The sequence below is a fragment of the Lissotriton helveticus genome, chromosome 7 (assembly GCF_964261635.1).
Source record: "Lissotriton helveticus chromosome 7, aLisHel1.1, whole genome shotgun sequence".
Classification (NCBI taxonomy): domain Eukaryota; kingdom Metazoa; phylum Chordata; class Amphibia; order Caudata; family Salamandridae; genus Lissotriton; species Lissotriton helveticus.
Genome location: NC_136068.1, coordinates 449,049,778 through 449,075,668, shown reverse-complemented (window position 1 = coordinate 449,075,668; position 25,891 = coordinate 449,049,778). Strand labels below are relative to the sequence as shown.

The window sequence follows — 25,891 nt, the reverse complement described above, 5'->3', positions numbered from 1 at the left end:
ATACCACAGCTCGGAGATACCACACGCTTCAGTGTCAGGAACTCTGGGTGCAGTATTACTGAATTGGAGGTTCCAAACAACTCCTACTGAGGACATTAATATTTATTCACCTTTTACAAAATATTTGTGAGTTCTTCTCAGCCACCCAGTGTCCCAGATCTACCAATTATATAACTGATTCTCTTTAACAATAGCTTCAATCATCCGTCAATCTCGGTGATATAACTTGCAGCATGTTTTGAATTTTGCATTCTGAAATCTGTAGTGAATGTTTTTGTATTATAATGTTACAAATTTGATAAATCACCAAATAGGCACCATGCCTTTATTATTTTCCGACTGCCTTAAGAGCCCAGAAGAAACTATGCATTACTTTGTAAATCATATTTTATTATTGTGCCTTTAACATATCAATACGTTGGAAAGCTGTGGAAATGTGGAGGCATTAAGTTAAATGCTGCTTTCTGCCACTTACTGAACAGCGTCGTATTAATTTTGCTGAAGAGTTAAAGATGGATAAGCCAAGTAAAGTGATAGAAGATGCATAACGCCTCAACGGGTCTATGGATAAACCTGGTTAGTTTTGTGGGGGCTACCAAGTTTGGAGCTCTCTAGTCGGCAATACAAATCTAGACAACATTTACCCTGACTTGCTGTTTTATTCCTCGCACTGACTTGAGGTTTTATCTCCGTGCACAAATGTAACCTGGGATTTACAACCGGATCGAATTTGTGCACAAAAAAACCCAAAAAATTCAGCGTTCTGCAAAACGGAAATCTAATTATTGTTGCACTTTCGCACATTTTTGAGTTTTATATAGTGCAAACTCGACACCATGGTATCAGAGCGCTTTACATAAGTACCAACACGTTCCAGATGACATTCATTTTAGTAGGCATGCAGAGATTAAGTGATTTGCCCAGAAGCACAGGATGTTGAGCGTTCCTGCCAAGAATCGAACCCGGTCCAGCTTCGAGTTCGACGCTGTAGCTGTTAGGACACATCCTTTTTTTGTTTTAGAATATCTCCATTTATATTTCATAATTAAATGTGAAAATCGTAATGCACTCGTTATTTGGTTTATTTCGTTGGTCATTAAAACATGTGGAACAAAGTAAAGCATTGGCAATAGTTAGCAGCGTTTTCCCTGGTTGAGGTTAAGAGGTCGTTCTGTCCACTTATTTCAGTGGACTCAATGCACAGGGGACATGCTGCTGCTCAGCTGCTGTAATGCTGTTTATGCTGTAATTGAAGCCGCATGCTGTTTCACTGCACAGACTAGTGCGTGCCTGCGCTTTTTTTTTTTACTGGAGTTCTCATATTTTGGTAGCTCAAACATTGTGTGATTGTCTGAAATGGTAATACGAAGGCCAGTACTGTCCAGAGGAGGTGCTGTAATTTCTGTCCATATCTTCTGTAAACTTGTCCTACAATCCTTGCATAGAAGCGCAGAAGGGTCAGTAGTAATAGGACAGGTCCAGTTCTGACCATCCGGACGACCGGGTTTGTTGGAATTCATACAGGCATCTCGGGCTTAGCATATGTCCCTGCAGCCCCATCGCAGCGAGGCGCTACCCTGAACAGAGTGGAAGCTTGGCAGCCCCCCAGTCCCTCGACCGGACGGTGTTATTACAACTTGTGGTCCTATTGTGGCTGGTAGAGTAGGTAGCATCAGGGGCGTAGCTATCAATAGTACAGCAGGTGCAGCGACACCGGAACCCAGCTGACTGAGGGGTCCACTATACCTCAGGTTATAGCTATTGTTTGCTTCCAAGCCGGGCTAGCCCCCGTTGAGACCCTTACTATGCCACCGGGTGCACAATAATGTTTGATCAATAACGCCATGGGTGGCGGGGGGGGGGTTGCATCGTCATACCTGGGACTCCCAACATTTCAAGTTAGATCACTGGCGCAGGTTTTACCAGGGAATTATATACTTTTCTTGGTCTCCAGTTTGTATAGTTAAGAAACTTCGAGCCTGATAATCGCAGCTCACGCAGTTGGCAAATAGTGTGAGCCTGGGCAAATGACTGTCTTAAGAGGTCCCATTTAGTTTATCCAAAACTGGGTGTGCTTATAAACGTGCCAATTCCCGAAGAGCTGTATAGAAGTAACGGATTAACATTTTAGCAAAGCACACACGGTTACGTTTATTGCTACACTTTAATGCTATGATACGTATATGGGCAATGCCACCATGATGCAGAAAACCTCACGCTACCACGGCTGTCTTTGTAATTACACTGAAATATGGTTTTATTTCACCCCATGTCATTATTTCACACAGGGGTTTTAAAGGGGTTTTAAAGGCCTCTTGCGTTGGTATCGAGCTTAGAAAAAAAAAATGGGCGGGCGTGTATGGAATGGGTCGTGTTTTTGTCTGCTGCATACAGGAATTTAGAAGTGTCTGCTGTGAGAGACGTGTCCCGCTTGGTTTACGAAATACTTGAGTATTTCATCACGCCCGGATAAATAAATAATGTTCCTGCTTCCTGCTCGAAGGCAGATAAATGGTTGAGGACACCAAGGAGCCACCAGTGACCCCAAGAGAGTCCAGGAAGACTGATGGCCCCCACCCCTGCCTGATACCTGGCCCAGCCGCTTATCTGCAACTTAAAGTGGCTCCGAATTTTAGCTGCGGTCTATTTACCCTCCTTCTGTGTGGAGACTTTCCCTGATTAAATCGCTTTCTGGCAATTCGCGCTGCTAACTAATGTCAGAGTGAATTACCCCACAGACTCTTTCAAGCTCTGGCCCGGGACGCAGGGGTCAGCGGGACCGCTGAGCCCTCTGACTGCCACACTCTCTCCAGCCGTTTGTTTGCTTTCAAGCATATTTGCTGTTCTTGCAGCTAGGCCTGGCGACAGCCTGCTCAGGCTCCCAGCTCGTCTAATTGGCCTGCAGCAGCGAGCACATGATTTAGCAAAGTTTTCTTTAAAAACGTCTGCTCCTACCAACACTTTGAGATCGTGTTTCCGGCAGCTTAATTCACATCGTCGTTCCTGCGACTTCCCTGAGAAATGCTGTAAGAAAGTATTAAATAAAAAAGAAACATATCTCCGTGGTTCCCAGGGCGGTGGCCAGGGGCGTGGGAGGCTGTAGCATAGCGTGGGAGGCTGTAGCATAGCGCGGGCGGCATATGTAGAATCTGCCGACGGTGCCAACATTAACACGTGCGGTATTCGGTACCACAGTTTGAGCAATTTGGCTCCACAAACACAATACCGGTTGCAAAAACAAAGCTGAGGATTTCACGCTGATTAACCAAATAAAACTGGTTTGATTAGAAGCGTTTGGGAAATGAAATTACGAAGAAATGACGAATATTCCTCTTGGTGCCCTGGTACAAGACTGTGTGAGGGCTTACATTTCACTAGTCTGGAGATAAGCGACATCTGAAGCCCGGGAGTGGTTCAAGCGCGACACAGCGAGACATGTGGCTTCAATTATCTCGCCTGTGTCTGGGCACGATAATTGAAACCACATGACGCTTTGGTGAGTAACAGACACCAATAGGCCAGGGGCGGAGCAATGTGCCCGCCTTTGGCCTATTGCGTGCTCTGTTTAAAAAAAAAAAAACACGCACACAAAGCCCAATAGCGGAACCCAAAAAGAAAAGCACACGCACGAGCGTGTGCGATTCCAGGGTCTGTTTTCAAACCCCGGACAAAAGGGCTCTCGCCTGCGCGAGCGCTGCTGCGCAGTGCAACACAGGGCGCGAGCCCTAAATAACAAGCATTTACAATACAATAGGTCTCGCAATGACATTATTTTGAGCTACTGGCATTGTAAATGTCGTTATTTTTTTTCACTTTGTGAAGCATTAATGATTAATCAAATGGTGGATTGCAAAATGGCAATAGCTCACTTTGTTGTAATTGCAAAATCTATTGCATTGCATTTGTACTAATGTGAGCTTTGTATTGTAAATGGTACTGGCTTTTATTATTTTTTTATTTTTTAATCACATTAATCTAACGCATTAAACATTTTAATACCCACTCATTTTGGAATAAGGACTGAGTGGATATTACATATGTCCATGTATTGCTAATATGATTGCAGTTACAGGTGTGAGCTCTCTATCACTGCAGATATAGGTGTGATATTACCATCACTCCATATATAGGTGCAAGATCAGTATTCCTGCAGATATAGGTGCAAGATCATTATTTGTTTAGATAGGTGTGAGATTACAATCACTGCAGATGCAAGATCACCATGATTACAGTTATAGGTGTGAGATTACTCTCACTGCAGCTATAGGTGTGATGTTACCATTACTTCTGGATAGGTGAGAGATCATTATCACTGCCGATAAAGGTGTGAGATCAGTATTGCTGCAGATATAGGTGTGTGATCATTATTAGTTTAGATAGGTGTGAGATTACGATCACTGTAGATACAGGTGTGTGATCACCATTATTGCAGATATAGGTGTGAGATTACTGTCACTGCAGCTATAGGTGGGAAGTTATTACACATGTTAAAGAAATACATTTTATGTATTATATTTGAGGTGATGTTTGTTGCATGCCATCCATAGCAAAACATGTTTAGGGCTCGGCTCGTGCACGGGCTCTGAGAGTCAAGGCACAGCCTCAATTCTCCTCTGGCTCAGCTCTTCCCGTTAGTCTGATGGCTCGCACACCTCTACAGAAGGGGGAAGGGATCAGGGAGGCAAGTGCCAGAGAGTGCAAGGTGGCACAGAGAAGGATAACTACAAGTGGAAATGTGCATGGGAGCGAAGGGGAAAGAGGATACATGACGAGGGCGTGTGGTAGAGAATAGAGGGTGAGAGATCGGGGAAAGCGAGGCGGGAAGAGAAGATTAAACAGCCAAACCTACAGAGGGGGCACGAAAGGCTAAGGTATAGATAGGATAAAAGGGCTGGGAAATAGGCAGGAGTCCTAGAAGGATGGTAGGGTGAGGGGGCAAAGGATGCAGGGGCAGCAGGGGTGTTAGCAGGCGAAAAAAGGATAAGCACGGCCAGGTGATAGAGAGGGAAGGTGAGAGGACAGGCGATGAAGTTGGAAGACGGTGCTAGCTAGAAGGGAGATTGGGAGGGGATAGATGATGGAGGAAAGGTGAGAAGTGGGAGGTGACGAGGAAAGGGTGCAGAAAAGGTGGGAGGGACAAGTAAAGGACATGTGAGGGCTAGGACTGGCCAGGACGATGCAAGGGAGACACAGGCTGAGAAGGGAGACAGGGGTCGATATAATGCGACAATGGAAAAGTGGGGAGCCGTCTGAGGGGGGCAGATAAGAGGGCTGATTAAAGAGATTTTGAGAGTATGGAAGTATTTGTGGGACAAACATCGGACCCTGTGCTGTTCCAAAAAGAAGAGACCAGGGGCCTCGCGACCAGTGCCATACGGACTCTTCCAGTTCCCAGTTTATTCGCCTACCCTTGACGTTTGATTCACATTTGGTCACTGCCATGGGGCCCCAAATCAGGGTACTAAAAACAAAAATAATGTATTCGCTTATTCTGATTAAAAGAAATATACCACCTTCAACAGAAATCATAACAGGTTTGGGGTGTCAACTGCCGAAACACTGTTTAAAACTCATTAAACACATTGTAAAATATAATTATTAAAGGTGGGCATTCAGCCATATGTCTGGTGAGCTGTTTGTTCCAGCCTATAAAGGCAATCTGTAAGCAGACAACCCTCCAGCCCTGGTGATGGAAGGATTTCTGCTGGTGCAATCCATCAACTGTTTAAACGTGGGGGCTCATAGCGTAACCTCTAACCTACAGCAGGGGCACGCTCTTGGCTCGCGGGCCAGACCTAACTGTGAGCACCGCCCCCTCCATCTACTGCAGGCCTGGAAATACTTAAGATCAAAGCTTTATCCCCTGCTGCAGAACAAAGGCAAATGTTGTAACTGGGCAATCTGGGCTTTAAAAGAAGAAATACAGCCAATTTACATTCCATGGCTTTATTGGGGGACCGATCAATTAATTTTAAACAACTGGGCTATGTACTGTTTAATAAAACATCGAACCCGGTTGTGTTTGAGTTCTGGACTAACGCTTGCATGTTGAAGCAACAAATAAACAGGGGCTAGAGACGCACGGGCCTTGCGGTGAGATGTGCGACGGATGCTTCCTCCTCAGGCCTGGCCACGGAATGCTGTACAACAACTCTGCACAAAAGGAAACCACACTCCACGGGTCCCTAACCCGGCTGGCGCTGCAACATCTGCGTCAAATGAGGCCCTCTGCCTTCTGTGGGCAAACAAACTTTCCAAAGTCACCGAAAACAAAGAAAGCACACATCGTTCGCGAAATCGCTTTTGAACACTTCTTAGAAAAGGTGTTCAACCCCAGAGATAAAACAATCAACTAAATACATCTGCTTGATAACAATTTGGAGTTTGTGTGCAACATAACCAGCAACAAAAAGCGGTCATGTGACTGGCCGACACCTACATTTTGTTCAAAGTAAACCAACACAATTGTTTGACACTAAACCCAACTCTAAGTAGGCACAGTGACAACTTTTTAGTCGGTTATTTTGCATACTTGCTAACAGGTTGCATATACTTAGCGAGAAAACCCTGGCAGTAAAACACTGCATCTGTTTGGTACTGTCCACTTCTGTGAACTGTGCAATCATGCGAGCCTGAAAGGTGTGTGCAGTTCGTTCTTCAATGGGTGTGGCATTATCGACGAGATAGCCCATTAAATGAAACACTGGACTCTTGATGAAAAATAACCACGCTCAAACACTGCACACAATACAACAGCATCTCATCTCTCTCAGGTCCAGGTCGGGCTGGACGAGAGGCCTCTCCGACTACAAGTCGAGTAAGTATTCTGGCGTGAAGACGCTGTGCACAGGCGCGGATGCACGGAGTTCACTACACCTCACGCTGCATAGAGTGTGTGCAGCAGACTGCCAGTCTCTCTAGTCAATAAACTGAAGTGAGTGGAAACAGATGGGTCAACAGGAGAGCCGGCCCTATGCCCTCCAAACAGGAAACACCGGCCTCACAGACCGTATGCGCTCTAATTGTTCCCAGAAACCCTGGCGCCTTATTTTTAGACATGATCCGGCAGTACACGCCCCCTAAAGATAAGAAAATGCTTCACGACAGCCGTGAAGCAGACTATCCTGTCCGGATGGGATGTCTAAAAAGAAGAAAGGGCAGTAACAAAACAAAAAAGAATTCCAACGGCAGGCCACCGTTTAGCATAAAAGGTGACGCAAGCCAATCAAATTTTGGGGCGGGGCTTCGAGCGCCCTTCTGAAATCTCCTCACCAACATATGTCTCGCAGAGCGAGCTCCGCATGCCGGCAGCAACGCTAGGCGAGACTTAAAAAGCTCAGGTATCAGGTTGTCAGATCTTCGGGATTCTGGCTCTCATGTCAAAAATAGAATAGAGTGTAATATGAAAGTACCCCTGGACAGTCCAGAGTCGCAACCATTGCCAGAAGGCCCTCAACAGATGTACCAAGCCTGTGTTGGGAGCAGTGTTAGTCAACACCCATTCCCAGGGACAAAAGTGATATCCATATAATGGGTTCTCCGCATGAGCGCACGGAAAAATGTTCTAGAACAAAAAACAAGGCAATGAAAAGGCCTATAAGTTCACTATGTTGCTAAACTAGTACAATAATGAAAATGAGGGACACTGAGCCACCTAGGCAGCACTTCTAAAGGGCTTCAAGAACAAGCGACTTACATGAGTAACGATATCTCTGTAAGAAAAATTAATTAGGGATAGATTCCTTACCTTAGAATTACCCCCAGGCGTCAGACTGGATCCGGAAAGTTTTCAGCAGTAACCCTGTGCGTCGGAAGGTGGCGTTGTGCGGCTCCGCGTCCCTCGTTGGCGTCGTGGTCGCCGAGGCACCTACTTAGACACCGCCCTCGTGCGCTTACGTCAGTTCTGTACACGACTTTCCGCACCAGGAACGCAGAGCCATGCAAGTTACTGACCAATGGGTCATTGAAACTAGGGCCCTGCTAGGGATGACAACCCTAGAAATCAGTTCGGAGAACGGAGAGGATGGGTGGGGTGATAAGGACTACATCACTAACTAATGTTTCTTAAAGATATATCGTTACCGAAGGTAACTTGTTCATCTGAAAGAAACATGTTAGTGATAGATTCCTTACCTTAGAATAGATACCCCAGCAATACCAACCCCGGTGGGGGGGTCTGCGAACCAAGATCACACCAAGAAGTCCTGGATAACAGAACGGCCAAAGAAGTCTTCCCTCCGGACTTGGCTGTCCAGGCAATAGTGCTTAGTTAAAGTGTGCAACGAGGCCCATGTAGCTACATGAGAGATGTCTTAGAAGGGGACACCATGTCCCAATGCCGTAGTGGCAGCTGTTGCCCTAGTAGAAGGGCGTGCATCCCCACTAGAGGCTCCTTTTTTGCCAGAGAATAACAGGCTTTAATACACAAGACGACCCATTGGGAGACAGTCCGCTTGTGTACGGCCCGACCTTTTTTGGAGCCTACGTAGCCAACAAAGGGCTGGTCATCCACCCGGAACGGTTGTGTGCGATTCAGGTAAAATGAGAGAGCACGTTTTGGGTCCAGACGGTGGAGCCTCTCTTCCTCTCTGGAAGGATGTGGAAATAAGGTGGGCTAAGTGATGGTCTGCTCGATGTGAAAGGCAGTGACAACCTTTGGCAGAAAGGATGGACGTGTTCTGAGCAAAACCTTGTCCGGATGGACATACAGAAAAGGAGGTTTGCAAGATAGAGCCTCTCACTCTCCTAGCAGAGGCGATAGCAACCAGGAAAGCAGTCTTTAAAGTTAACAGACAAAGAGGACAGTTGTGAAGAGGCACAAAGGGCACACATTAAATATGTGAGAACCAGGTTCAAGTCCCACATTACAAAGGGAATAGGAGGAAAAAGATGAGTAATGCCTTTGAGGAATCTATTTACAATAGGGGACTTGAAAAGAGTGCTAATCAGGAAGCCTAGGAAAGGCTGAAATAGCAGGAAGGTAGCCCTTGATAGTGCCCAGAGCAGAACCCTGCTGGGGCAAAGGAAGAAGGAAAAGAATGACTTCTGAAAGAGGAGCAGAAAGGGGTTTCACATCCTTTGCTTTGTACCATGCCAAAAGCTTGTTCCACCTGCAGGCGTATACCAACTTAGTGGAGGAACGCCTGGCTACCAGAATGACATCACAGACTTCAGGAGGCAAATCGAAAGGAATCATCTGCCGCCGCTCAATCTCTATGCAAGGAGATGGTGACTGGGCAGGTTCGGGTGAAGGACTGTCCCCTGCAGCTGTGACAGAGGATCCTCCCGAAGAGGCAGTCGGATTGGGGGAATCGATGGTCATACTGAGTAGCTCGGGATACCAAAATATTTGAGCCCCTGCCGGAGCCACAAGAATGACTTTGGCCCGGTCGCGCCTGATTTTCTTCAGCACTCTGGCAGCAGTGGTATAGGCGGAAAGGCGCACAATAGATCGCAACTCCGCTCGCTACGAAAAGCGTTGCCTAGCGAGTGCCGCCTTGGAAATGCCACCATGCAGAACTGCTGACATTGCGCATTCTCTTTACTGGCGAATAGATCTAACCAAGGCTTTCCCCACTGTTGACAGAGGCCTTGCGCCACATCCGAGTAAAGACACCATTTGTGATACATCATGCAACTGCGACTGAGTTTGTCCGCCCTGGCGTTCAGTGAACCTGCCAGGTGTTGAACCACCAGGGAAATACCCTGATGTTCCAGCCATGTCCAGAGGTGCAGGGCCTCCTGACATAGGGTCCACGTCCCTAGCCCTCCCTGTTTGTTGCAGTACCACATGGCAGTGGTGTTGTCTGTGAACACCTGCACTACTCTTCCTTGGACAGAGGGAAGGAATGCCTTCAATGCAAGTCAGATCACCCAGAGCTCCAGAAGGTTGACATGGAGCCTGGACTCCGCTGGAGACCAGAGGCCTGTGATCTCTGCCTCTCCCATGTGGCTGCCTCATCCCAGTAGGGACGCATCCGTCACCACTGTGTGCTCCAGTTGGGCAAGGGAGAGGGATCTGCCATTGACCCAATGCCGGTTCGTGAGCCACCACTTCAACTGTTGTGCAGTGTCCTCCGTGATCTGGACGTAATCGGACAGGTTCCCCTGATGCTGCGCCCACTGGAATTTCAGGTCCCACTGCAGAGCCCGCATATGCCATTTGGCATGATCGACCAGCAGGATGCAGGAGGCCACGAGTCCCAGCAGCCTCATGGTCATCCTGACTGAAACCCAGGATAGAGGCTGAAAGATGGAAATCAGAGCCTGAATATCATTGTAGAACCAAAAGTGTGTAGTATCCAGAACGGCTCCAATGAAGAGGAGCTTCTGAGAGGGAATAAGGTGCGACTTCGGCACATTGATGGAGAACCCCAGCAAATGAAGGCCAGCCAGTCATCGAGATAGGGGAAGTCTGGAACCCCTGATCTGCGCAGATGAGCTGAGGCCACCGCCATCACTTTCGTGAACACCCGAGGGGCGCTGGTAAGGCCAAAGGGGAGCACAGTAAACTGAAAGTGCTGGTGGCCTACACTAAACCGCAGGTAACGCCGGTGTGCCGGCAGGACGTGAAAGTGGAAATATGCGTCCTGCAGGTCCAACGCTACCATCCAGGGTCGAGGGCAGAGACATGACCTCAGCCAGAGTTAACATCTTGAACTTCTCCTTCCGGAGGAAGCAACTGACGTCCCTGAGGTCCAAGATAGGACGCAGGTCCTCATCTTTCTTTGGCACCAGAAAGTAGTTGGAGTAACAACAACGTCCTACTTCTGGAGCAGGAATGCACTCGATGGCCCCTTTGGCCAAGAGGGCTGCGACTTACTGTTGAAGTGCCTAGTGAACCCCAACATGCAGTGGTACTGGGGTGGCATGGCTGGAGGGAGTATCCCCTTCGGACTATTTGTAAAACCCACCTGTCCAAAGTGATCGTGCACTAGTGGGAGAGGTGATGGCGAATCCTGCTGCCCACTGGCCTTTGATGAGCCTAAAAAACAGGACTAGGAAGGTTTGGAGGCAGTGGTGGCTGGAGTGGAGGTGGACTAATCAGCCCTCTGGCCCCCTGACCCGGCTCGGCAGGTCCCACGTCCGCGCTGAGACTGTTGCTGCGCAGGCCTGTGGCTCTGAAACGAACATGTCGGGGCACCCCTTCCGTGGCCACGAAAGGAGCAAAAAGCAGAAGGTGGAGGAGGGCGCGTGGCAGAAAGGCCCAAGGACTTGGCCGTAGCCCGCAAGTCCCTAAAGTGCTCCAACGCACTTTCTGCTTTGTCGCCGAAAAGGCAATAGCCATCAACGGGCATGTCCATCAAACTGATCTGGACATCCCCAGAAAAAACAGTTGTCCTCAGCCAGGCGTGGCGACGGAGCGTCACTGTCGCGGAAATCGTCCTGCCCAGCCAGTCAGCTGTGTCAAGGCCACGACGAATAGTATACTTGGCTGCATCCCTTCCTTCAGCAATAGCTTGAGAGCGCACTGTCGGGCCTCCTCCGGACATTGAGGCAGCACGCACGCCACCGTATCCCACACAGAGTGGGAATAACAGCCCAAGAGGCATGCAGTGTTCACAGACCGCAGCCCTGAACTGGTGAAAGAAAAAAAGGAATATGCTACTTACCAGTATGCATCTGTTCTTGGCATAGAGGGCTGCAGAGTGGTACATTTATGAATAGATCGCCATCTGGTGTTGGGCTCGGATGATTGCACTTGTTTTTCTCTTGGAGAAGTGTTTTGTAGTCACGAGGCTGGTGACTCCTCCCTTGGGTGATAGTGCGCATGGGCATCGGCTCCATCCTTAGATTGTTTTGCCATAGTAGGGTTTGATGGAGTAGTATGATAGAATACAGAAAGAGATGCCCATGTAAGTGTATCTAAATAAGATAATGTTGTAACAGACACAGGTTTCCGGGGAGGTAGGGAGGGCATGCACCACTCTGCAGCCCTCTATGCCAAGAACAGATGCATACTGGTACGTAGCATATTCCGTTCGAGGCATATGGGCTGCAGATGGTACATTTATGAATAGATTACACAGCAGTTAACTCCCTAGCGGTGGTCACCGGTGTCTGTTGCAACAGTTTGAAATAAAGCTTTTAGTACAGCCTGGCCCACCCTTGCTTGTTGTGTTGCTTGTACGTCAACACAATAATGTTTTGTGAAGGTATGCAGTGTAGACCAAGTTGCTGCTCTGCATGTCATCTAGGGGAATGTTCCCTAAGAATGCCATAGATGCCCCTAGTTTGCGTGTAGAATGAGCTCTAGGGGGAACAGTTAATGTTCTTTTTGCTTTTATGTAACATATTTGTATACATTTTACGATCCATCTGGCAATGCCTGCTTTAGAGATAGGGTTGCCTTTATGTGTTGGAGAAAACGCTACAAATAGTGGTTTCGTTTTCCTGAAAGTTTGAGTTCTTTCTATGTAGTATAATATTGCCCTTTTGACATCTAGTGTATGTAGGTCCCTCTCTGCACCGTCTGTGGTTTTGGAAAAAAGACTGGTAGTTCCACTGGTTGATTGATGTGGAATGCTGAAATTACTTTAGGCAAGAACTTTGGGTTTGTTCTAAGAACCACTTTATTCTGGTGTAACTGTAGAAATGGTTCTTGTATTGTTAATGCCTGTAACTCACTAACTCTCCTGAGGGGGGTAATGGCTATAAGGAAGGCCACCTTCCATGTAAGAAATTGTATTTCACACCTATGCATAGGTTCAAAAGGTGGCCCCATTAGTCTGGTAAGTACTATGTTGAGGTTCCAGACTGGAGAAGGTGGTAGTCTTGGTGGTATAACTCTTTTGAGTCCTTCCATGAAAGCCTTAATTGCGGGCACCCTAAACAGGGATAGGTGTTGCCTGTTTTGCAGGTATGCTACTATAGCTGCAAGATGTACTCTAATTGAGGTGTAAGCAAGGTTACATTGCTGTAAGTGTAGTAGGTAGCAAATGATATTTTGTGTAGATGCGTCCAGAGGTTGATGTTGTTACTGTTACAGTATACAGCAAACCTTTTCCACTTTGCTGCATAGCAGGCTCTGATGGTAGGACGTCTTGCTTGCTTGATAATTTCCATACAGTTTGGAGGTAGATTTAAGTATCCAAATTCTAAGATCTCAGGAGCCAGATCGCTAGGTTCAGTTGTTTGGGATCTGGGTGCATTATTTCTCCATGGTTCTGTGTAAGGTGCATGGGTGAGATTCTTAATTTTTGGTGTGGCGCCTGTGAGAGTTGTAGGAGCGTGGTGAACCACGGTTGCCGTGCCCACGTGGGTGCCACTAGTATCATGGTCATTGAATGCTGTTGCAGTTTTCGAACCACTAATGGAATTAGTGGGAGAGGGGGGAAAGCATATGCAAATTTGTTGGACCAATTTATCTATAATGCATTGCCCTGCGACAGGTGGTGTGGGTACCTGGATGCGAAGCTTTGGCATTTTGCGTTCTGATGAGTGGCAAAGAGATCTATCTCCGATTGTCCCCATCTTTGGAAGAATGGCTGCAGTATTTGGTTGTGCAGTTCCCATTCGTGTATTTGTTCTGACTCTCTGCTTAAGATGTCTGCTATCTGATTCTGAACTCTTGGTAGGTGTTCGGCTAACAGATAGATGTTCTGAGGAATGGCCCATCTCCAAATTTCCTGTGCTAGTCTGGATAGTTGGAGAGTGTGTCCCCCCCTGTTTTTGAATATAATAAATTGCTATCATGTTGTCTGTTCTGATCAGGACTGCTTTGTTGAGAATATGCATTTGAAAAGCTTTTAATGCTAGGAACACTGCTAGTAGTTCTAGATGGTTTATGTGCAGTCGTTTTTGCTGTACACTCCATCTCCCTTGTACTGTGTATCTGTCCATATGAGCTCCCCATCCGGTGAGCGATGCATCCGCTGTTAGCACCACTTGTGGAATTGGTTCTAGGAACGACCGCCCTTTGGAAATGTTTGTTGTATTCCACCACTTCAGAGAGCGATGCGTGCGGTCGTCTACCAACACCAGATCTGTAATCTGACCTTGAGCCTGATTCCACTGTGTTGCTAGACATTCTTGAAGCGGACGCATTTGTAGTCTGGCATATGGGATCAGCAGTATGCAAGGGGACATCATCCCCAATAACTGCATGAACACTCGAGCTGTTAATGAGTGTTGCTGTTGAAATCTTTGAATCAATGTGAGCATTGTCTGAATCCTGAATGGATTGGGGTATACCTTGGCTTTTTCTGTATTTATAGTAGCCCCTAGGTATATTAGCCAGTCGTCCAAGTAAGGGAAGACATGTATTTGCGGTCTCCTTAGGTGTGCTGCAACCACTGCTAGGCATTTTGTGAACACCCTTGGTGCTGTTGTGACTCCAAACGGAAGGACTTTGAACGGATAATGTTGTCCTTCTACCACAAACCTGAGGTATTTTCTGTGGGCTTTGTGAATTGGGATATGGAAGTAGGCGTCTTTTAGATCCAGTGTAGAAAGAAAGTCCCCTTTCTTCACTAAAGGAAGTACCTGTTGGAGCGTGACCATGTGGAAATGTTCCGAATTTATGTATGCATTGAGAGGTCTGAGGTCCAATATTGGCCTTAGAGATCCGTCTTTTTGGGGAATTAGGAAGTATAGAGAGTATACTCCTGTTCCTTGTTGATGCTGTGGAACCTTCTCTATGGCATGCTTTTGTAGTAGTGATAATACTTCCTGTTTTAATAATGTTAGATGATCTTGACTCACTGGACGCTGTTTGGGGGGGATGTTTGGTGGGGTAGCCGTCAGTTCTAGGCAATAACCATGTTGGATAATTTGTCTCACCCACCTGTCTGATATGATGTTTTCCCAGACAGGTAGGAACTGTGATAGGCGTCCCCCGACCGGTGTTAAATGGTCTGGGGGGAGCTGTATGAAGTCACTGTTTTGGGGTAGGAGAGTTGCGGTTGTTGTTGTTTCCGCGACCCCTACCTTTGTTATTACCTCTGTAACTGCCTCTAGAATTCCCTCTGGGTGATATTGGGGTAAAAGAGGTTGATTGCTGGCTTGTGCCTGTATTCTTTGATCCGCCTCTATAGGTGGACCTACGAAAGGAACCCCTCTGAGCTGGCTGTTGCAATGCTCCCATTGACTTAGCTGTTTCTGTGTCCTTTTTCATTTTTTCTAACGCCTCATCTGTACCTGAGCCGAAGAGTGTTTTCCCATCAAAGGGCTGGTTCAATAAAGCAGTTTGTACCTCCTGTTTGAACCCAGATACCCTTAGCCATGCATCTTCTTAACATGATACTGGTGTTTATGGATCTTGCTGCAGTGTCTGCTGCGTCTAAGGCGCACTTAATGGAAGTGTTAGTTATTATCTTCCCTTCTTGTATCAGCTGATCAGCCCTCTTTTGGTGTTCCTTAGGGAGATGTGTAATGGGTTTTTCCAACTCATCATAATGAGCTCTATCATAACGTGCAAGTAGCGCTTGAGTATTTGCTATGCGCCAGCTGTTTGCCGCTTGGGATGCTACTCTTTTGCCAGAGGCATCTATTAACTTTGACTCTTTGTCAGGAGGGGGAGCTTCTCCTGCTGTTAGTGAGTTTGTTCTCTTACGAGCGTTTGATACTACTAACGAGTCCAGAGGTATTTGTCCCTTAATAAATACTGGGTCTTTTGGGGCTGCCTTGTATTTTTTGTCAATTCTTGGGTTTAACACCCTAGCTCTCACAGGATCTTTGAATATGTCTGATGTGTGAGTGAGGAGACCCTTAAGCATAGGTAGGGTCCCTGAAGATTTCTGTGCAGCAGGTAGTGTGTCTAAAAGGAAATCTTCTATCTGAGGTTCCGCATGTAAATCTACCTTGTGGTATTTTGCTGCCCTATTAATCAGTTGTGCAAAACCCGAATTATCATCAGGAGGAGAGGGTTTTGAGGGATACAGGTCAGGGTCATTATCAGTATCTGACACTGCGTCATAATCCTCCCATGGGTCTGTGTCTTCTGGGATAGTATTGTTATCATACCTAGGAAGGTTCCCATCCCGTGTCACTTTCTACATCTGTTTGAGGTGTAGACCGGCGTGGTGTAGAAGGTCTAGCTGGCAGAGGAAGAGGAAAAGAGGGTATGTCCATAGGCTGTGGAGAAAGGGGAGGAGTTGTATTTGTCCCCATTGTTCTCTTTTTAGGAGGAGGGACCTTGTCCTCCAACGGCTGAGTCTTGCTCTTTTTAGGTAGTTTTTTCACCACCTTGCCAGTTTGTGGATCGATAAACAAAGTCTTTTGTTTTGGATCGGTTTGTTGCTCCTGTGTCGGTACCGAAGTTTTTGGGTCCGAAAGGTACTTTTGCTTCTGCCTCTCGGTGTGATGTGTTTTCGGCACCGAGAGTTTGCTCGAGTCAGATTTTTTCGGTGTCGAGGGAGTCTTCGACGTCGAAGCATGTTGCGGTTTCGACATATGTTTCGACTGCAAGCTCTCTTTTGTATGGAGCTTCGGTGTCGATGTCGACCGTTTTTCGGATCCGAGATGGTGGGAGGCCGAATGTTTCGGTTTCGTTGCCGAGCCGGAAGGCGGGGCGTCTGAAACTTTTTTCGGTTGTCTGACCAGGCTCGAAGGCAGGGTCGACACCAATCGGGGTCCGTTTTTCGGTAAAGGGACGTCGTCACTCACGGTTTGATGAACGTCGATTTCTTAGACTTCAGACTCGTCCGCTTCCGACCCCGACCCGTCCTCATCTTCTTCTTCCTCCTCCTCAGGGTGTTGGACCTCGAACAGTTCTGGGATTGCATCTGACTCCATCCTCGACATCTCGTGTCTTCGGGCTCGACGGTTTCTAATCGTCGACTTGGAGGAGAAAGCCGCACAGGCTTCACAGTCCCTGGATTCGTGGTCAGGTGATAAACAGAGGTTGCACACCTCGTGTAGGTCCTTGTGTGGGAATTTAGCACCACACGTTGGACATTTTTTAAATGGAGTCCTTTCCATGGACTCCGGGCTGGACTACGTCGAGATAGGCCTCCCGGTCTCGTCGACGTAGAGTTGGAATTTTTTCTTGTTGACGTTGAATCGTGTCGAAATGTGGATGAAGTCGCGTTCGATCAACAATACCGTCGAATTGGAAGTGGAATACGCGCCGAAATAGAACTTTTTTCTCGAAGTCGATCGGGAGCGCTTCGATCCTCATCCGAACCAGATGGCGGAAAAAAACAATCTAAGGATGGAGCCGATGCCCATGCGCACTATCACCCAAGGGAGGAGTCACCAGCCTCGTGACTAGAAAAGACTTCTCCAAGAGAAAAACGAGTGCAATCATTCGAGCCCAACACCAGATGGCGATCTATTCATCTGCAGCCCATATGCCTCGAACATATTTTTACCAAAACGCTCCAGTTTCTTGGATTCCTTGCCCGGTGGTGCGGTAGGGAATGCGCTCGGGGACGCAAAAGCTTGGACAACCAAGCTCTCAGGGGTTCGGAAAAGAAAAAGGGGCCGCCCAGGGCCGGGGATGGCATCGGGGCACGTTTCTATCCACAGGAGCCCCTATGTTGGGCCTGGACAAGGTGCCCAAAAGAACGTCCGAAAGTGCATCATTAAAAGGCAGCAGGTAGCAGCTGGCTGAAGCACTTATGTCAGGGGGTTAGTCCTGACGGCCACTGTAGGGAGCTCGAGGATGAGGGCCTCGGCCGCCCTAAGCAACACCACTGTGTAACTTGCACCCTCCTCCATAGCCACGGTAGGAGGAGACAGTATGCCAAGGTCAGGAAAGGTATCAAGACCACTGGCATCCCCCAACTCCTGTACGGGTCAAACTCACATTGTGCTGTGAGAGGGTCCTCAGACCCCTCCCAGTTCTCCCATTCCTCCGAAGGCTGATAAACAGCCCGAAAATAAGGAGGATGGACATAGGGATAGAAATCCCCCATCAGTGTCGGAATTGGCATTGAGCGACGCCGATACGGCGCTGTATCCACATCGGGGCTGAAACCGGGGGCGACGTTGTCCTGTGGGCCAGGCGACGTTTGAGGTGCTGCCGGTGTGGTCGACGTAGGTGGAGTTGTCACAAGGTCAACCGGGATCCAAGCCTGGATCCATTGGGGTCCAGCGGCGCCGGAGCAGACAGTGATGACGGAGCCGTCGGCAGAAAAGGGCTAGAACCCCCAGTCGGGTCCACGGGGCCCGAAGGCGCACCGGCGGGGGCTGACGGCCCAAAGAGGCAAGCCATGGCTGACAATTCCTGCAGCTGGGCCATAGTCGCCGATGGACCCGAGAAGGGCGGTTAGGACGGCAGCAACTGAGTGAGCTCCGCCGGAGTCCGGGGGGAGGCACCACCCGCACCCTCAGCCGCATTGCACGAGGGGACGTCGGAGAGCGATGGAGCTTCTTCGACTTTTTGGAACACTTCCGTAAGAAAGTGCCCTCTTTCTTGCATGGTATGCCCCCACTTTTTGCTGAATTGCTGATGTTCTTTGAGTGTGCCCTGGGCTCCTGCCAATCAGGTACCCAGGGACTATGTTCCTTCCCTAAAACTGCATTGAAGCCTAAACCGAATTGGCATCTCTGGCTACATGTCAACCCCTGGTAAATGGTACCACAGGTACCCAGGGCACAGTGACCAGAGAAGGCCTCTAAGGGCTGCAGCACTTATTGTACTACCCTCAGAGGCCCTGTACCCTGACACTCATACACTGCCTTTGCAGACAGAGTGCCTTGGTGCAGAACAAAGTGAAGATTCGACACGGCACACATCCCCGTGTGCCATGCCCACAAACCACTGCCCTGGCATACATCAGTCACCCCTCTATCTGGGTGCCCTATGCCAGTGATGAGGGTACAGGAGCATGAACGCTGTACCCCTACAGAGCTCAAAACCATTCCTAATTCTAAGCAAGCCTCTGTTATTTTTTCAGAACCCATCCTGTCCTGAGGAGAACCCCAACAACAAACAGGGGTTCGAAACGCGTCGACCAGCCCTGTCCCGTATTTGGTTTATTACTGATGTCATAAAACAGTTCTTCAATTTGTTATAAAAGACTCTCTGGTAGAACTGTGAATTACACAGACTATAGAAACTGACTATCACGAAAGGATTATTTCCATTTACTCGTTACCAATACGTGGACATATTGTTTTGCCATTTGTGTGAATGTTCTTTGTATGATTGAATGGCCAAGTGTGTATGTAATGTATAAAATGTTCTTTGTGATTTATGCTTATGTTTGTATATATTGTATATAAATTCTTTGTATTCCCATGCACTAAAAATATTGTGCTAAAAAGTGAAAATTCTACAAAAGAGAATAAATCTCGCATGATGCTATATTGTGAGCAGGTTGTTTTTGTTTGATTCGAGAACAGCTATTGTGGTTAATTATCTGTTGATAATTGGGTTTCTCAGCATTGGCTTTTGTTTTGTTATACAAAACCATTCCTGGGCACTGTAAGTGCAGTGCTGCCATTAAATGTATATGGTGCTGGGAGTTAGTCACTACGAACTCCACAACACCATAATGGCTACACTGAAGATTGTGAAGTTTGGTGTCAAACTTCTCAGCACATTAAACCCACACTGATGCCAGTGTGAGATTTAATGTAAAATGCACGACAGAGGGCATCTTAGAGATGCCCCCTGAAACTCGACCAACTTCTAATGACCTGACTGAGTGGCTGCCTAGGCTGCCATCACTAGACATGTTTCTGGACCCCTGGGTCGAGGGCTGCTGCTCTCAGGGGCCTGAAACAATGCACATCCTGGGACGAAGTGCCAAGCCTCCTCCCCCAGGATGGGCAGGGTTCACGAAGGAGAAGCTTTAAAGGCATGCCGCCTTTGTGAGCCTCTCCAGACCATTGCTGCTTTCAGCAACTGGTCCCCACTGGTTCTACCCCCCCACTATGGGTGGGAGAACCGGCAGGTAAAACAAGTGAGGAAGAGAGGTGTGCCCACCTCTGCCAACTCCGCTCCTCAGGTGGGAGAGGCGAGGTGAAGCACAACCTCAAGTCCTAGCCATATTGAGGATGGAGAGTGGCAGAATAGGGAGTATACCCACCCGAGGGAAGGGACCCATTGGTCCTTGCCCTTTACCTACCTGTAATGCCCCTAAATTTAGTATTTAGGGGGCACCCTGAACCTTCCTTCCTCAGATGCAGCCTACCTACAAGAAGAAAAGAAGGACGAAGAGCTGTACAGCACTAACAAGAGGATGACGCCCACTGACTTGGCCCCAGCACTACAGGTCTGTCTCCCCTCGAACCTGCTCCTGCGAAATCCCGGCGTGTTCAGCAGCCAGCAACCTCACAAATCTTGGAGGACCTGCCTGCCTTCACTTACCAGACTGTTTCTCCCGTGAACACCGGACGTGTTTAAACTGCAGCCTCTGGTGCCTGCCAGAGACCGCGATCCAGCCCACTGTGCACCCGCCGAACCCGGCCCGAGAGGAAAAACACCATGAGGAGGTCACCCAGCTGATCCTGACCCGAGATCCAGCAACCCCTGACCTGCCTCAAGCCTCCAGAAGACGCCTGCAGCCTAAAATCAGAAGACCCCCCCTAACCGCGACCAGGAGTTGGTAAGAAGATCTGACCCCAAAAGGCACCCCTGAACCCAACGCCCCAGTATGCCCAACCCGACTGTGCCTAGCCCACCCTTAAATTCCCAACTTAACTCTCCAAGTGGTGGTCGCGCCCAGAAGTTCTTAGTCTCCCTGCCTGTAGTACTTTTGCAAACTGGAGGGTCTCCATAGAAAACAACAGGGTACCCGACGTCAAAATAGCAATCTGTACCCGGCCGCCATAGAGGGTGCACCTTTTGTGCTACTTTCTTTCACCATTTGCCCTGACCGTAACCCTAAAAGCTTTGCTCCCACAACCCAGTGGCCTGCTTGCCAGCAGCCACCAACCGGAGGCCCTGTATCCCCTGTTGGATAACATTGGGCCTCAACACTCCGCGCCCGGCCATCCTAGTGCCACTGAGGGTGCAACAACAGTGCATTTCTGACCCTGGGAGACCCCTGAGTCTAACCCCAGAACCTTAACTCTCACAGCTGTTTACTTATCTGTGAACTGTTAACTTGTTTTCCTCCCATAGGATAACATTGACATTTTTTCTCCAAAAAGTTTTTAAGTGTTGAGTTTTGAAACCTAAAAATATTCCTTGATAATCGCACAAATAACCAAAACGTGTTTACTCACCTGTGTGCAGTGCTGAATCTAGGTATCCAGCACGGAGTTAGAAAAGTAACGTAAAAAGTAACTTACCTGCAATTTACTGTGAAAGCCTATTCATTTAAATGTACTGTATTTGCGAAGTGTTGTATACCACTGCTCCCGTGTAAATCTAACAAAGTACAATTTCTATTGCATTTTCAAACTGTTCTATATCCAGTAACCCAGTGGTTCCCAAACATTTTTGACCCGTGGCTCCCTTGACCTAATTGGCTGTTGGCCGTGGCTCCCCACCATTTTTTTAACCGGCGCACCGGGGTGCCGCGGCGCACACTTTGGGAACTAACTTGTTCCTAAACCATGGCAGTGCCACAGACTACTACGCTACATAGTAATCCTTGCACATTGATAAGGTGTAAAAACACAGCTTTGATATTCTGTAAAGCTCTTCATACAAGTATCACTGGAGACTCAACTCCTATAAGAAGCTTAAATAAATAAGGCAGCATCATATCTGGATATACCTTAATTAGAAATCCACAAGCAATAGCCAGGTGTCATCAAATGTCCTTACACAAACATAGGCCCTTAACAACCAGAAAGGGAACTGGAACTTTCTGAAAAGTAGCACTGCAAAACCAGTACAGGCCAAAATCATGAAAAGCAACAGTCTTATCCAAAGTTTTTTTTCTATTCATTTTTTTCATGTCTCACCTACCGACAGCTTTTAGCTGTCATTTATCTTAAGATCTATATTACACAATAACGAAACTGAGTGTAGTCTATGGGTCAGACCACTGTTCATGAATGGTTTGCTTTCTTGTCCATCTTGTTTACTTGCTTCTTATTCAATGGCTTTCCATCCACCTAGGTTTGTTCCGCCACTGGTACATAGGGTCTGTATCATCCTTTTGATATGATGACTTGCATACTTTTTCTACTTCTAACATTCAGGGAACTATTTTTCTTTTTCTAGCACTCCATGGGCGTGCAGGTGTTTTCCTCTCCTCGATGTGCTATTTCCTACTCACATCCCTGCCTCCCTTGCTCTCCGTGTTGCTCTTTCCAGTTCCCCCAGGCTGTCAGATCATCTGTTGCTTCTCCGGCTCTCTTTGTCCCACTTTGCTTTTAAATGTTTATTCTTGCATGTGCGTACATGCCTCATCAAGCTGCAGTGGGCACTGCTGCTTTTTTTTGCTGACACGGTCTAGCATCAACAAAGCATTTTAACAAAAAACAAAGCATTTTAGCAATTTAGTTCCTTCTGCAGAAGCGGTTCAGCAGCGGCAACCAGCACTGACAAAATCTAAAGGTCGGCTGACAAAATCTAAAGGCAAATCATATTGGCTTTGGCAATACCCGATTTTTTTATTGCTTCCTCCCCTGATACTCCACAGTGTCATGATATAGTAGAGCCTCTGTAATAAATATCATATATATCAACATCAGTTTTGTTTGAAAGCACTTCACGTACATACCCCCCAACTATCTCTAGACAACAAACATAAGAAAGCAGGAAGACTCCATTATTTAGAAATCGCCAGTGCTCCGTGCAATGTAAACAACTGGCTAGAAAAGAAACGCCAAATGTAATTGTGCAACTCCCCATTTGCCCCACCAAAAAAAACACATACCTTCCTAACCCGGTCGGCACCTGTTCAATCTCTTCCTTTAGGCAGCTACAGTTTTAGTCCTTTCGCCCGCCGTAACTCACTGAGCTCTTAATTGAGCCATTTAAATACAGAGGGCGAGGGCACTTTCAGCACCAAGGAGCCACATCCTGGGTAGCGGCGCGGCGCCCCTGGCTTCTCATCACGGCGCACCGGGGCGCCGCGGCGCACACTTTGGGAACCACCGCAGTAACCTATTACTGAAAAGTATTTCATGCTTACCTGTACCAGGCTTGTTAGGTTCTAAAAATAAACAACAGTTCAGTTCTTGAGTGTGTGAATTCATTTGCTGATTGAGTGTGTACATCAAATGCTTAACACTGTCCTCTGATACTGCCTTACTGCTCGACCAAGCTGCCACTATTAGAGAGTAAGGTTCCATCTAACTTTAACCTCTGCCCACCTCTGGGGACACTTGGACTCTATACACACTATCCCTCATTTTGGTGTAGTATATATAGAGTCAGTTTCCTACAGCTTTGTCTTACCTGACCCAGAGTGTGAAGACTTCGATCACGATGAACGGTGGTGGTGGCTCCCGACCGGTCCCTCGACCTCCCACGGGACCAGGACCTTAAGAAGCGCGGAGCAGACTGCTGGACTTTTAGCAACTTTCAGGACCGCTCCGGCAAAGTCTTCGGCACCATGGCCCGGCAGTCGGAGCGCGCCTTGGGGTTGTGCTCGCGCTCCAGGCAGTAAAGACACACGCAGTGCAGGTCCATCACCGACATCATGCGATGACAGTCGTAACAGGTCTTGAAGCCGGGCATCCCTACTGCACCAGGAGTAGATCGACTAAAAAAATAGAGACAAAAAGCCTAGAAAAAACCCAGTCAAAAAGTGACGGGGGTACCGCTCTCTCCGGATTTGCGCTTGCTGGAGCGGAAGAAAGAAAGAACTGACGTCAGCCCGCGAGGGCAGCGTCTAAGTAGCTGCTGCAACGTCATCTCGGCGACCACTATGCCAATGAAGACGGGGAGCCGCACAACGTCACCTTCTGGCGTGCAGGGGTACTGCTGACGAAAACTTTCTGGATCCAGTCTGATGCCTGGGGGTAATTCTAAGGTAAGGAATTTATCACTAACATATTTCTTTCAGATTATGACCTTACTCCTCAAAGAATATTTGCAGTTACATTTTCACATCATGGACTAATTCGGCAGTTTATTTAATTCATTTTATGCAGCCGTACAGCTCTCAACTTTCTTCATTTTACCATTCTAATACTGCAACCGGCAGATTGTTTATGATTTCAATGAAGATTTTCCCACGATAGAGAACAAGGAATAAAAGAAAGTAACGTTTTCATCTCCATTCTCAAATTATCACGAATGGTGAAATCAATTAGTACAGTGGCAAGCGTATCCCAGTTTTAAAAAAAACAGAAGAATCAGCACAAAGGAAAAATACAAAGTGGCAAAAAATATGCAAAAAAAAAAAACTCAAACTACTTGATCCATTTGGGTATCTATTCGAGTACAAATGAACAAGTTACTTACCTTCGGTACCAATATATCTGTAATAAACATAGGTAGACTTTCCTGTTTTCAGTTTCTATTTTTGGTAAATTCTGGTGGTGTTTTTTCAGTGTTTTCCAGTGATTTCAATGTCTCAAAAAAACAGTGCTTTTCAGTGGTTACTAATTTTCGCACCATACAAAACAACTGAAACGGTGCTTTACCAGTGTTTATGGAACGCTTTGCTTTTATTATTGCTTGCTTTCTTCATTGATTCTTGGTATATAGACAGTGTATGTACAGTGCATATGAGGTATAAATACATTTTTACAAGTCGAATTTATAGTAGTACACCATACAATATTTCTTCAATGATTCTTTGGTCATTCACACTCTCTCTTTCCTTACCATGAAAACTTATTTGTGAAAAGGCCCTCTCGACATTGGCACTTGAGACAGGCAACGCCAAAACAGCTAGTACACAATTTGCCAACTTTGGCCACCGATGTAGCTTTCCATACCAATACTGGTGCACCTGAAGGTTGACATTCTCTGGACCAGGTTCTGCAACATATGAGTTGAACTGGGTGCATATGCCCTCAGAGGTATTAAAGCGGGCAAAAATGAAGCTGTACTTTTCAAAGTCTGGAGAAAATTACCCTTTATGGAAGGAATCTAACACTTGTGCAGAGCACCAAAGTGAGGCTTCATTGACTTGAAATGCCATGGTTGGTGAAGGGACATTTGTATGCATCATAGCTAGGCATTTCTCATGCATTGTAAAATAAAACAGGGAACTCGAGATTCCAAAATGGGCAGGGGCTCTACGAAGGGGTGCAAGAACAACAATGTCTTGTTAAGTAAATGGTCTTTTTAAAGACCTGTGAATGACACAGCAGCTCAAGTCCACTGTGAAAAACTATGAAAAAGTTTGCAATCCCCTCTTGCTCGCATATAAATCACATTTGCACTATAATAGTACTCATGTGCGCAACTCCCATTGGGCTCAACGGGCTTCAGCCCCAGTGGTGACCGGCTGCCTGTCACGCTGCGGGTACTGCAAGGAATGCGGTTTCTCTGTCCTGTGTGTGACAGTACTTCTTCCTGCCCTGGGCAGTCTGTACAGGGCTCAGTTTTACCTGTCCGATGTGAAGCGCCTCTTATTTCCCCCATCCATCTGCCCTCCAGTCCACGTAAAGAAGTCATTCCTCCCAGTGCCTGCTGGGAGAAGATTCCCCATATTTAAGCTGTGTGAAACATGTTCCTGCTATCTTGTCGCTGCAGTCAGTGGCCATATTTGGCATGATGTCATAGTGAAGGTATAGTGCACCGACATCCACCCCAGCTTTCACAAGTGTAAATTCGTATCTCCCAGGATTCTCTTGCCGAAGTTAACTAATATACATTCCGGTCGCCTGCCTCTGGTGATAGAATACAAATAGGAGCAAAACAGTCTTGGTAGCACTTACGAGCAGAGTGCAAATTATGTGTGCTGCTGTGCTTACATATTGCAAGTTGTAGCTCTTAAATAGTAGTAAAAGCGGCCAGTAAACATAAAATGCAAAATTAAAGGACTCCACAAATACTGTTTCCACATTGTTGTCTGTTTTTTGCACCTATCTATGTAAAGAGAGTTGAATGTGCGTAGCGGACACAATTGTTATGTGCACT

General features: G+C 47.2%; 1 protein-coding gene across 1 annotated transcript in view; it reads right to left on the bottom strand.

Annotated features, from left to right (window-relative positions):
- LOC144768591 (mitogen-activated protein kinase 1-like) overlaps positions 1-25,891 on the bottom strand; it is a 347,633-nt gene that overhangs the window by 36,995 nt on the left and 284,747 nt on the right. The window lies entirely within an intron of this gene.